Source organism: Haemaphysalis longicornis, unplaced genomic scaffold, assembly GCF_048455015.1.
Source record: "Haemaphysalis longicornis isolate Haplotype H1 unplaced genomic scaffold, Haemaphysalis longicornis Haplotype H1 scaffold_9, whole genome shotgun sequence".
NCBI classification, from domain to species: domain Eukaryota; kingdom Metazoa; phylum Arthropoda; class Arachnida; order Ixodida; family Ixodidae; genus Haemaphysalis; species Haemaphysalis longicornis.
Window position 1 is genome coordinate 67,483,933 of NW_027526460.1, and position 10,746 is coordinate 67,494,678.

At 40.3% G+C, this 10,746-nt stretch overlaps 1 long non-coding RNA gene across 1 annotated transcript; it reads right to left on the reverse strand.

Annotated features, from left to right (window-relative positions):
• Window positions 1-1,125: 1,125 nt before the first annotated feature.
• On the reverse strand, window positions 1,126-9,998 carry LOC144151411 (uncharacterized). Its single transcript, XR_013318867.1, has 4 exons — window positions 9,851-9,998; window positions 7,206-7,282; window positions 3,323-3,400; window positions 1,126-1,293 (listed from the first exon to the last, which is right to left on the reverse strand). It is a non-coding gene; the product is annotated as an uncharacterized LOC144151411 (long non-coding RNA).
• Window positions 9,999-10,746: the final 748 nt, after the last annotated feature.

The following is a 10,746-nucleotide window of genomic DNA, read 5'->3' on the forward strand; positions in this document are numbered from 1 at the left end:
TGCAAAATATCATGCGTATCTTACCAGTTAAGTTTTAACGTAGGTGCCCTGCTACTGCTCGCAAGTACCGAACGCTGAGCGAACCCGCACCTGACACGAGTTTTAAACAGGAAACATTCATCACATCATAATGAAAATATCTCCTCTTACTATGTTTGTAACGGGTTAGGTACACGCGCCCAAAATAATTTATATCGCATTCGACAGCCTGCCGTTGTAATATTAGTGTTTATAACAATATTAGTGCTCACGCAATAACAATAAGTCGTGCTCATGCTACTCCCATTGGAAAAATCGAAGCGTAGATAGAATACGGCAGAAGCAGTCACCCTAAAATTACGTCGCAACAGAAGCAGCCGCTCAGGGGACATACAAGAGGCAGTAAGGCATCTCGTGCTTGCTTTCCATCCACACAAATAGAAAGTGCAGCTAAAGCGCAAGCACTCCTTGGTGTTGCCGCAGGAATGTCATCTGACGAGGGGGCGAGGCAATGCCAGAGTACAGCACCCGTCACAGGTAAGTGTGTATGTCCCAGGTAATTTTGTTTCGTTAAAATGAGAACTTTTATTCACTCATGGAAGCTGGTTTCTTATATCACGCTGTTTTTGGTCGCGTTATGGGCAGCGTGCTTTAGGGTAGGAAAAATAAGCTGAGGGGGTGACGGGCAAGAGATAACTACGAAAGTGACCTGAAGAGTGCTATATTTTTATAGGTATATCATCTCGTGCCCCATTGACAGGCTAGCTGTTCTGGCTTTGGGCAGATCACCATAAACCCATCTAGCCTATCACAGGTTAGAGAGCTTCGGTGACTTGGAATGATGAAGTGACGCTGACAAACACCTGATGTTGAGCTACTACCTCTTGAAAACCCGTTGGAGTTAATTTGCTGTGGGCATTGCTTTCTTGTGTTGAGAAGCATGGCTGGAGACGCAGCATCATAGTATGTGCAAAAGAATTGACTCTTAAATAAAGTTACATAGAGAACTATGTTGCTGTGTACCCTTAGAAGTCTTTTTTCATCACTACTAGAGATGTGTTCACACTTTTCCATGTTAGCCCCAACACAAACATATTGTTGTTTACGGTTCAGAATAAACATCACAGTGAACTGGAAGTGCGCCTGAGCACTTTATTCATCAGAATGGATTGTTTTAAAACTTTCCTCCTATGCAATATCTACTAAATACTTTAATAGATCTGTGCTTGCAGTACTTTCTGTAGTATTCATTGCAGTTGGGACGCTCTCCCCAGATGTGGCTTCGCCATACGTAGAGCTCACACTCTAGCTTACCTGAAACGAAGGTTTTATGAATATGCAAGCAATGAAGGGAACGAATAAAAAATAAAACCGATGGGGAACTTCAGATATCTCTCCTAGGCGCGAAAGGATGAGTTTAGATTTAATGTTTAGAGTGGCGTTCAACTTACTGTAGGGAAACTTTCATAACAAGTGAAGATGGTGCCAGAAATGCCAGATGCCCGATGATGCCAGACTCGTAATGTTACCGGCCCCAAAGAGACTATTCAATGGTACCAAAAAAGTCATAGGTTGCGACGTGTTTCTTTCTCTAAACGAAACGTAAATCCCCCCTATTCCGCATCAAACAGACAATGTTTTTTTACTTAGCCGTTCAACGAACGCAGCGACTAGACTTGCGAGTAACACCACGTAAAACGCCGGTGGTCAACTTTATGTATTTAGACTAAGACCGGGGAAGACTTACGAAAAACATACTTTTTGTAAGAAACAGCTCTGTTTAATATACACACACATCTTTGTTACAACTGCTTGTAGTAATAAATGTTACAACTTGCTGCGAGCGAAGATTTTCTATGTCACATTGCTCATACAATTTTGGCGTAGTGGGGAACACTTCGTACAGCATTACCCAAATTGACCCCAGTATTACTCCGTGTTTGTGTTCTTCCGCGTATAATGACATATACGTGTACAATGACATATACAAAAAATTTCCGCGCGCACTTTCTTTTTTGTCAAATAGTTGTAACGTCTCCTCAGTTAGGAACAGCAGGATACGTTCTGTTTCCAAGCTGAATTGAAGTTCTCAGAAGATGATGATATGGGTGAGCTCTAAAGTGTATCAGAGGTAATCACACTTTGCGATGTTTGCCGACGATAATAGTTTATTTCCTTGTTGTTTTTCAGCGCCCTTGTGGAACCGTTAACGTTAATCCCCAGAATTTCTTTCAAAGATCAGATAGGCATGGCGCAAAGCATCTCTGCAATTCCGACTTAAAACTGCAGAACGTTTTCACATTTAGGTACATTTTACGTAATTGTTGTCAAAATGAATTTACTATTAGCGAGTTATCTGAAATCACCGGGCATTTGAGACACTGAAGGCGATTATTGGTCCGGAGAGAAAAATACACTAATATATTAAAGTTCCGTAAAATGTAACCAGCCCAGATTTTTGTTAGAATAATTTCTTTTTAGAATAAAGTCTTGAAAAATGAGCCAATGGCTTTCTTGGTCTTGCTGGTAGTGATGCCAGGAAATATATACAGCTTCCCCCTTCAGCGTCTTTCTGATATTGCCGACCTGATTACGAAAACCTTTGGGCGGAGGTTTAAAGTTTATCTCAGGCGGTGCACAAACCTTGGCTATAAAAATTTAGATAAATGTTCCTCCACAGTACGAATAAACCATTTATTTACCTCTTTTTTGAAGTAAGCCTAAGGATGCGACTACTTTGTTTAATTAGGGAGTTAACATTTGCTGCCAATTTTTGCCAGCAATTTGTTTGTTGTTGATAGGTTTCATGAAATATGACTTATACAAATTTACTCCCGCTTTACCTGTTTAGCAGCGCGACGGCAAATGTGCTTCCCTAAATGTTAATCACACTCATAAGAGAAAAATGTTACTTTGGATAACAAAGCACATTAGCGTTTATTGAGGCGTTTCTTGCGTTTTAGAGAAACCTGAATTTTTGGGCGTCACAGGAACATTTTCAGACGAATCAACGAAACGCAGTTCCCCGCCGTTACTTGGGGGAAAAGCCAGGTTTATTCGGAAACCGGTCAATTGTAATTAGGGGAGTTAAAATACTTGTATGCCCGAAAAAAGACTCACATAATTCTTGCTTCCGACTCCTCCTCTGAATCAAAGTTCGGAAAGTGACTGGGTCTGCGTTTCTAACGAAACTGCGTGCACAAATTTTATCTGAACCTCAATAAGCCGCAAATGCGGATACTTAAGCTGCCACATGACCGGTAAAATGTTCACTGCTGTGTGTAGACGTTTCTGTGAGATAACACTTCAATGTTGTATGCTGTGTAAATATTAAGAAACTTACGGTTTAAATATAGGGTGTAAACAGAACACTTTTCTCTACGATCCCAGTAAATCAGTCGATACTCTTGTGTACGAACACCTGAAAGAAATTTTAATTCCAACAGTTTACCTTCCTGCTGTAACAAAGTTTCTGGGCGACATACATCACGCAATTAAAACAACTCCTTGTAGATAGTCGTCGTTAACGCATGTATACGGCTGTTCACCTAACTGTTATTCTTGGTGTTACAATGGTATATTAAGAATAACACTATTACCACACCAAAATTATTATGAAGGCCACCACCAAAGAATGTTGCCGCTAACCAATCCATCTGTTTTGTGTATTTCTGTGTTTTTGTTGTCCGCTTCTGGCCGCGCACGTCCCTTGTATTCATTTTCGAAGCAAAGCGCGTGTTCCCTTATCTACCTATTGTGTGCCGCAAAGGCTCTCTTACTTCATAAGGAGAGTGTTGCGACCTCTGGTCACTAGACTAGCGAAAGCTTCGATCTCCAGTGATCTCAACGTAATTTGACGCATACATAATTTTTATGCGTAAAGATAAATGATCGCAAGGAAGATCTCGCGGCATTCGATTCGCCGATACTCGTGTGTGGACGTAATAGTGTTGGCTTCGGTGCTTGTGTACCTTGGATTGGTTAGAGCAGAGCATGTTTACTACAATAAACTTTGTTCATTGAAGAAACTGTCATCGTACTTGAATGGGTGAGAATATCAGCAAAAAACATGCTAAAGCGGAACTGAATTGTTTTTGTATATATAAAATTGCCACACTTCTTGCTCTGTGTGGTTATACGTAATAAATATCATTCTTTTTAAAATATCTGTTCACGGCGCACAATAAGTGATGTAAATAGCCCTTTGCTAGACGCAATACATATGGCTCGACTTCAAACATTATTTAAGGGCACCCGTTAGGCGGCGCAAAGAGAATTTTGCGAGCACACACATAAGTAACTGTATTTATAAAAAACTCTGAAGGGCCGGTGCTGAACACAAGTTAAGTGGTACCGCACGCAGAGCTGCTGGACGTTCAAAGAAAATTGACATTCGAGTCTGCATGGCTCTGAAATTGCATTGCGCGTTATTTCCTAGGGCTCTTACAAAGGTTTCAACCTTTATAACTTACACTGTTTATAGAGATTGCATAATAGGAGAGGTCTAGTAAAATATTGGTTTTTGATGCCCCTGCTAAAGATGTCTGTCCGATACCCTCACTCTACAGCGAAACGTCTGCAAAAGGGTATCTACTACTGCCTTCATACTCTTGCGTTATGGTTGTTAAGGATCAAAAAAACAGAAAACTTGTCTTGAAAACGTGAGAAATCGCGAATAAAATGAAGAGAGGTGAGAATTTTGCCCCTAACTTTCGTAAAAATTCAGAAAAATAACACGTTTATTATCGACCTCTTGATAAATTTGCGTAGGTCTGTGAACATTTTTAAAATGGAACGCGACGTACTTCAGGAGGACACTTTTCTAGTTAAGCTGTAGGAGCCCTACCCAATTTAGGGTTGGTGGAAGTCGAAGAGGGCTCACTGTTTTTGCCTGTAGCAATATTGTAAAGGCGAAAGCCTCACATGTCGTATCAAACGTGAAAATTGACTGCCGTATTGTCGCCCTAACCACAAATGGTATCAAAGTGGCTGCAGCTGTACAACGGAAGTAAATATATAAAAAGATTTGACATGGTGTGGCGTTTTACTTGGGGCCACCAGAGCAGCATCCAAGTGCTCAAACCTCAGTACTAAGCCGGCACCGGAATAAGAATCAGCCTGATGCGTCCGCCCCTAAATAGAACTTCCCAGCACAGGAATACAACAGGTGCAAGTAAAGAACTCTCAGGTGAGGGAAGGTCCGCATGTATTGCGACCAGTCTGCCTTTGCGTTTATAATTGTGTCGTAAGACGCAGGAACGATCTATAACTTTAAAACGTGTGACTTCGAAGAGTTGGTACTCCATTTTACAAATTTAAAGCGGACAACTCACTTCATACAGGGGACGAACACGACAAATACAAGCGGTTGTATTTGTACTGTTCGTCCCCTGTCTAAATTTTTGCGCTTTAAATTCGTACAGTGAAGGAACGATGCTGTCGAAAAGATGTCTGATGATTGCTGGCTTTCGCTTTCACGTCACGTAAGAAAACTAGGATCTACGAGGAATCTCTTACCACACTCTTATGCTCAGAAAACGGCAACACAAGGCTGATTACCTCCAACAAACAAGCCACTAATAAATGCGTTCCCTGTGAATTATGTCGCACTACTGCAAAAATCTTTGGTTTGCTGTACATCTGCATTCATGTTTATGCAAGAGTTTCTAAAGGATGTATAGAGGCAGGATCTTCTGTACCATCACCACTCAGAAATACTGACATTTTATTTTGATGCGCCAAATGTTCTGGTCCAACTACGGCGCAACGCTTTACGGCGGGGAACACCAAGCGGTTCTACACACTTTCCACATAAGCTAGCATTTAAACCACCACTTATGCTGCACTTGGCTTGGCCGTTAGCCATATTAGAAAGAGAACGACATCGTAGACGGCTGAGTTAAACATTAAAAGGTCATGTGTTCTGATGAGAAATATATATTCTCCTTTTTTGTAGATAGCTTCCCTTTTTCCCTAACTGGCACATCTATTTTACACAACAAAGTTTTCCTGACTCCTTCAGAATAGATCCTTTATTATTAAAAGAGCTGTATTCAAAGCCATGGTAAAACTTGCCCTAAGTGACGCAGTGACGCTGACGCTCAACGATGTTAATATTTTCCGGATGAGGCGTTGGGACAATAATGCTGCTTTACTATATACTAGCTTGTAAAAGCCCTCAGCAACCGTATTTTTAAAAGAAAGGACATAGAGGTTTGGTTGGCACACACGTAAAATATACCTCGATCGTTCAGTAGCGCCTCATTTCGTACTGCAGAATCGAATCGCAAAGTAGTACTACTGTGCGGACTGACACGTTTTTCCGCTTGGTAACTGCTAGGCATCTCGTCATACAGCGCCCGAGTTCCCCATGTAGCTAGTCTCGACATGAACAAGTAGAAATCGGCGTGTTTTGGTGATTTTGAGGACGGTCTGTTCATTTCGTTTAGCTTGATGGAGTCTTTTACAAACGAAGAAGTCTTGTGCAGAAGTGTGTATTGTGTGTGTTTGATTTTATTTTCGACTCAGAAGAGTGCATTTTATAACGTTGGGAGGCAAAAATTCCCTACTTACTCCATTTTCCAAACCATCGTTTAATCATATACGGATGTGTACTATGTTTACTACTAACGTAAATCACACTTCTTGGCTCGGAGGTGTTTGTTACTGCAGTGGACGGGAGCGCTGAGCCCTGCCCTCGAGAATAATTGTCTTGCTAATAAAGTACAGTGTGGGAGTTTTTGTGGATTTTGTTTGTTTTCGCGTAGATCAGTTTTTTTCTCTGATTCTCTTTCCGGAAGTTAGTCTTCAGCTAAAGGTAACTCTACAGCAACCATCGTTTTGTTGCATTGATTTGCCATCGTACGGCCTAAAATGCCATCCAGGTTATCCAACTACAGCATTGATAATCCCACGGTTTTAAATATTGGCAGTCTTCATCACTTTGCAAAGCGATAGCGCTGTGCATTGGATACAATGTATTTGCCTTACACCTTTAAGAACATATTGCTACAGGAAATATTTATTTAAAATAAAGTTGCGGGATGTAGGGCCAGCGATACACAAATTTCAAATGAATTCGAAGATGCCGGGGGCCCAGCCGGAGCATCGCATCATTCTTCACATCTTTCGTTAAGCTCCATATCTGATGCAGGCGCATGCTTGCAATTCAGGGCGGATAATATTTGTTTACCCACATCATTAATAAAGCGGGAAAACATGCTTACGTGGTTTGATAATGACAGCCTTCACAATCTCCGATAGACCCTTATCGATAAGTTTGGCCCTAAATTTCGTGGTCTGTCTGCATAAAAATAAAAAGACATTCAGGGCATAAAACTCGTTTTGCAAAAACATATATCTGACAGCAAAATTCAAGCTGAATTTTGTATGTTTGCCCGAATTCGCAAGATTTCCCATTCTCTGGAGATATACGGGAAAATGGGTGCTTGATTTTAGGCTGACTATTTTCACCTGACAGGTTTTATCCTGATGCTTGAAATACTATTTTCCGAAACGTTTTCAGAATCAGTCTTCAAAATGTATGCAAGAAGAGCAGAATTTTTATTTTTGTGCTCACACTATCCCAAACACACGAAAGAAAACAGGGATTGGGAATCACGCTCGCTCAGATAAAACTCTATTTTTAGTATTACGGACTTGATTTTTTAATCTAAGTTGAATGAATCCCAGCAATATTAATGGGCAGGATGAGATGCTCATAAAAATGTTCATTTTTAACAATTTTGAAATGGCGGCACAACACAAAAGGGGGCCTAGAAGAATGTATATAATACGAGTATTGCGCAAACTACAAACTAGAATAAAATTGCCGGGCAGCAAAAGCTCGATGTCTTGCTTCCATCGCAAATGGTGTATGAGTTTATAAGGTTATATTAATCAAAATATCAAATACGCTTTAAGGCAAAGTTTTATATTTGAGGCGTGTAGTGATAGTGTGTAACATATAACTGGAATAAAAAAACTATTGCTTTCGAAAGTAAGCCTTTTTTTTGTAATTTTGATGCACTGATATGAAAATTAGTCGTACCAACAATACGCAAGCTTTTATGTACACCTCAAAAGGCGGCTTATAAAAGCGATTCTCGTTATTGCTCTGTGACGGTGTCTAAAAATTGTTTCACCGCATTGTTGCAGAACTATTTAACTTTAATGCTTCGCTTTTTTACACACCACTTAAGATCCATAGGTCAAGCACAAATCCTAAAAGCCTCAGTCGGTAAAGCGCCTGGAACTCTCCCGTAGCGTGCGACGGAGTTCCCGGCTCTAATCCGTGCGCAGCCACATCATTTCAAACTTTTTCTGGTGATTTCAATTCCGTGACGGACATGGACATGACGTCAGCCAGATTTTCGTGAATCCTAGAATAAATCACTTTCGTGTTAAAAAATATGATTGTGTTTGAGCGAGCTTTTCTGTTTTGCCAACCTATGTCCAAACCTGCGTTGAGCTTCTTTAAGCCACTCACAAGAGGTTATACGCGACAAGGCCCGGGCCAAGCCGCAACCAGCACTGGAAGGCAGCTCCCGCCCACTGCAGGTAATATTTTTTCGGGAACAAAAATATTGACTTTGTAGAGTTGAGCCCTTCTGTGAGGTTCTCACGATGCAAAATGTATTTATCATCTGCGCTCGATTCGAAAATGCATGTCAGCATATATTTTCGATATCTTTGCTCGGCTTTTATTTAGTCGCTTTTCTCTGTGGCGTCATAGATCCGTTTTCCTTATTTTTTGTAGAAACCAGCTGGTGTATTCCTTAAAAAAACTGCTAATACGAAAACTGTGAGAATATTTTGATGTGAATGCAGACCAAATTTTCCGCCAATAACCACTCTGGTCATATATTACAATAACACTAAAACGCGGGCTAGTTGGTGACAATTCAATATTTTAAACAAAAAACGACGAAAGAACTAAAAAGATACGAAGATCAGCCCTGGTCTTCTTGTCTTTCGGTCGGCCCTCGTTTTTTTTTCATGCTCAATTGACAGTCATCTTATATAACCTAGGCTGCAATGTTTGCCCCTTGTAAATGCTTTGCCCATGCATACTTTGTGCTCAAAGTTTTTTAAGACACAAATACACGTTGCGACCGTATATGGTGCAGTGAAGATTTAAGAACGGCTTCATAACGCGATGCGGGAAAATCATCCACCAGAAATGAGGGTAGCGTTCTCAAAAAACCATGCTTCACTTAAAATACGTACCTAAACAATGGTTGTCCTTTTTCGGCATATGCTCTCTCTATTCTCTTTACTAAAGGTGTCTGCCATTTACATCATGTAGTCCCGATAACTTTCTATATTTTTTAGTCGGACAATGAAGCTATTATGGTAAAAACGGCTATGCCTCAAAATACCCATTTCCTAAATAGTTACCATAAATGTGCATTTGATATATTGGGTGACCGCGTCGATAAAAATGTATGCATATACGTGCACATATTGCCGCTAAACCTTTCAATAAAATGAAAACTCTCTATTGTAGTATCAATATGTCTATTTGTAATGCTTTACATACAATCTGTTTCCTGTGTTTTGTACAGGAATCGAGGTTATTTTGTAATCTTTATATTCGATCTATATCGCCTTCGGCCTCTGTGAGGAGGTACAGTATTACTGTCAGAAAAAAAATTATTTATAAGGTTCAGTACAAGGAACCTTGGTAATAACATACATCGCCGTGTAAGAATACCAATATGGTAGTGTGTAAATGTAATAGGTGTTGTCTACGACCCTAAATTTGTTGTGCTTACCAAAACCTTAAACTTCTGATAGTTACATTGGTTCAGTATTTACGACACTTACATATGCCTTTTTTATAGTAAGAAAGTATGAGAAATATACTCACACCTTAGCCTTCTGCATATAACTCCGTTCGAATGTATACTCATATTTGTTGAGATGTAACTTTTTGTCTCTCACACAAACTCCGGAATCTCCCAGGGGACTGTTAATATAACTCTTGCGCACAAGCCAGATTGCTCTCGTAGTGTTCAAAGACTGCAAAAAACGTTTTCACTGTTACCCGCCAACTACCAAGCCAGGTAAAAAGTTCTGTGGATGCAGAACCACCTGGTGAAAAAATTTACGAATTTGCTTTGAACTACTGTTGAAAAAGGGAAGCCAAGCGGAGAACCTTCCCAGGTTCTCCGGATTATATATATATATATATATATATATATATATATATATATATATATATATATATATATATATACCCCTGTTGAGTGCTCTCCAAGTGTCCAAGTGTCTGCATACATGCATAATATATATATATATATATATATATATATATATTATGCATGTATGAATACGTCAAAACTTGCAGACAATTGGAGAGCACTCAACAGGGATTTTATAATGTCCAACAGTTTCGAAAGCCAGACGCTTCTTCATCTGGGGTTATCTTAGAATAAACGGAAAAACTCTTTTATAAATTTTGCCTCCGAGGTGGGCCTCTCCCATTACCCTCGCCCCTTCTGGTGGAGTAAAAAAGCGAGGAACGAAAGAGTAAAAGTGGGGAATCGGAAGGAGGCAGAGTCGCAACTCTGATAGAGGGAAAACAGACGCATAAAGTATAACAAATATATGTCTATGGGAAAAACGGCGCCTTCTGTGTGTTTGAGGAAGAGTCGAAGCTTGGAAGCACGACCGAAAGCCCTCTGCGTAGTCGGGGAGCCTGCCAAATTCTGCCGAGATTTGTCAAGGTCCGGACTGACGCCATATTTGGATACAACTTGATCT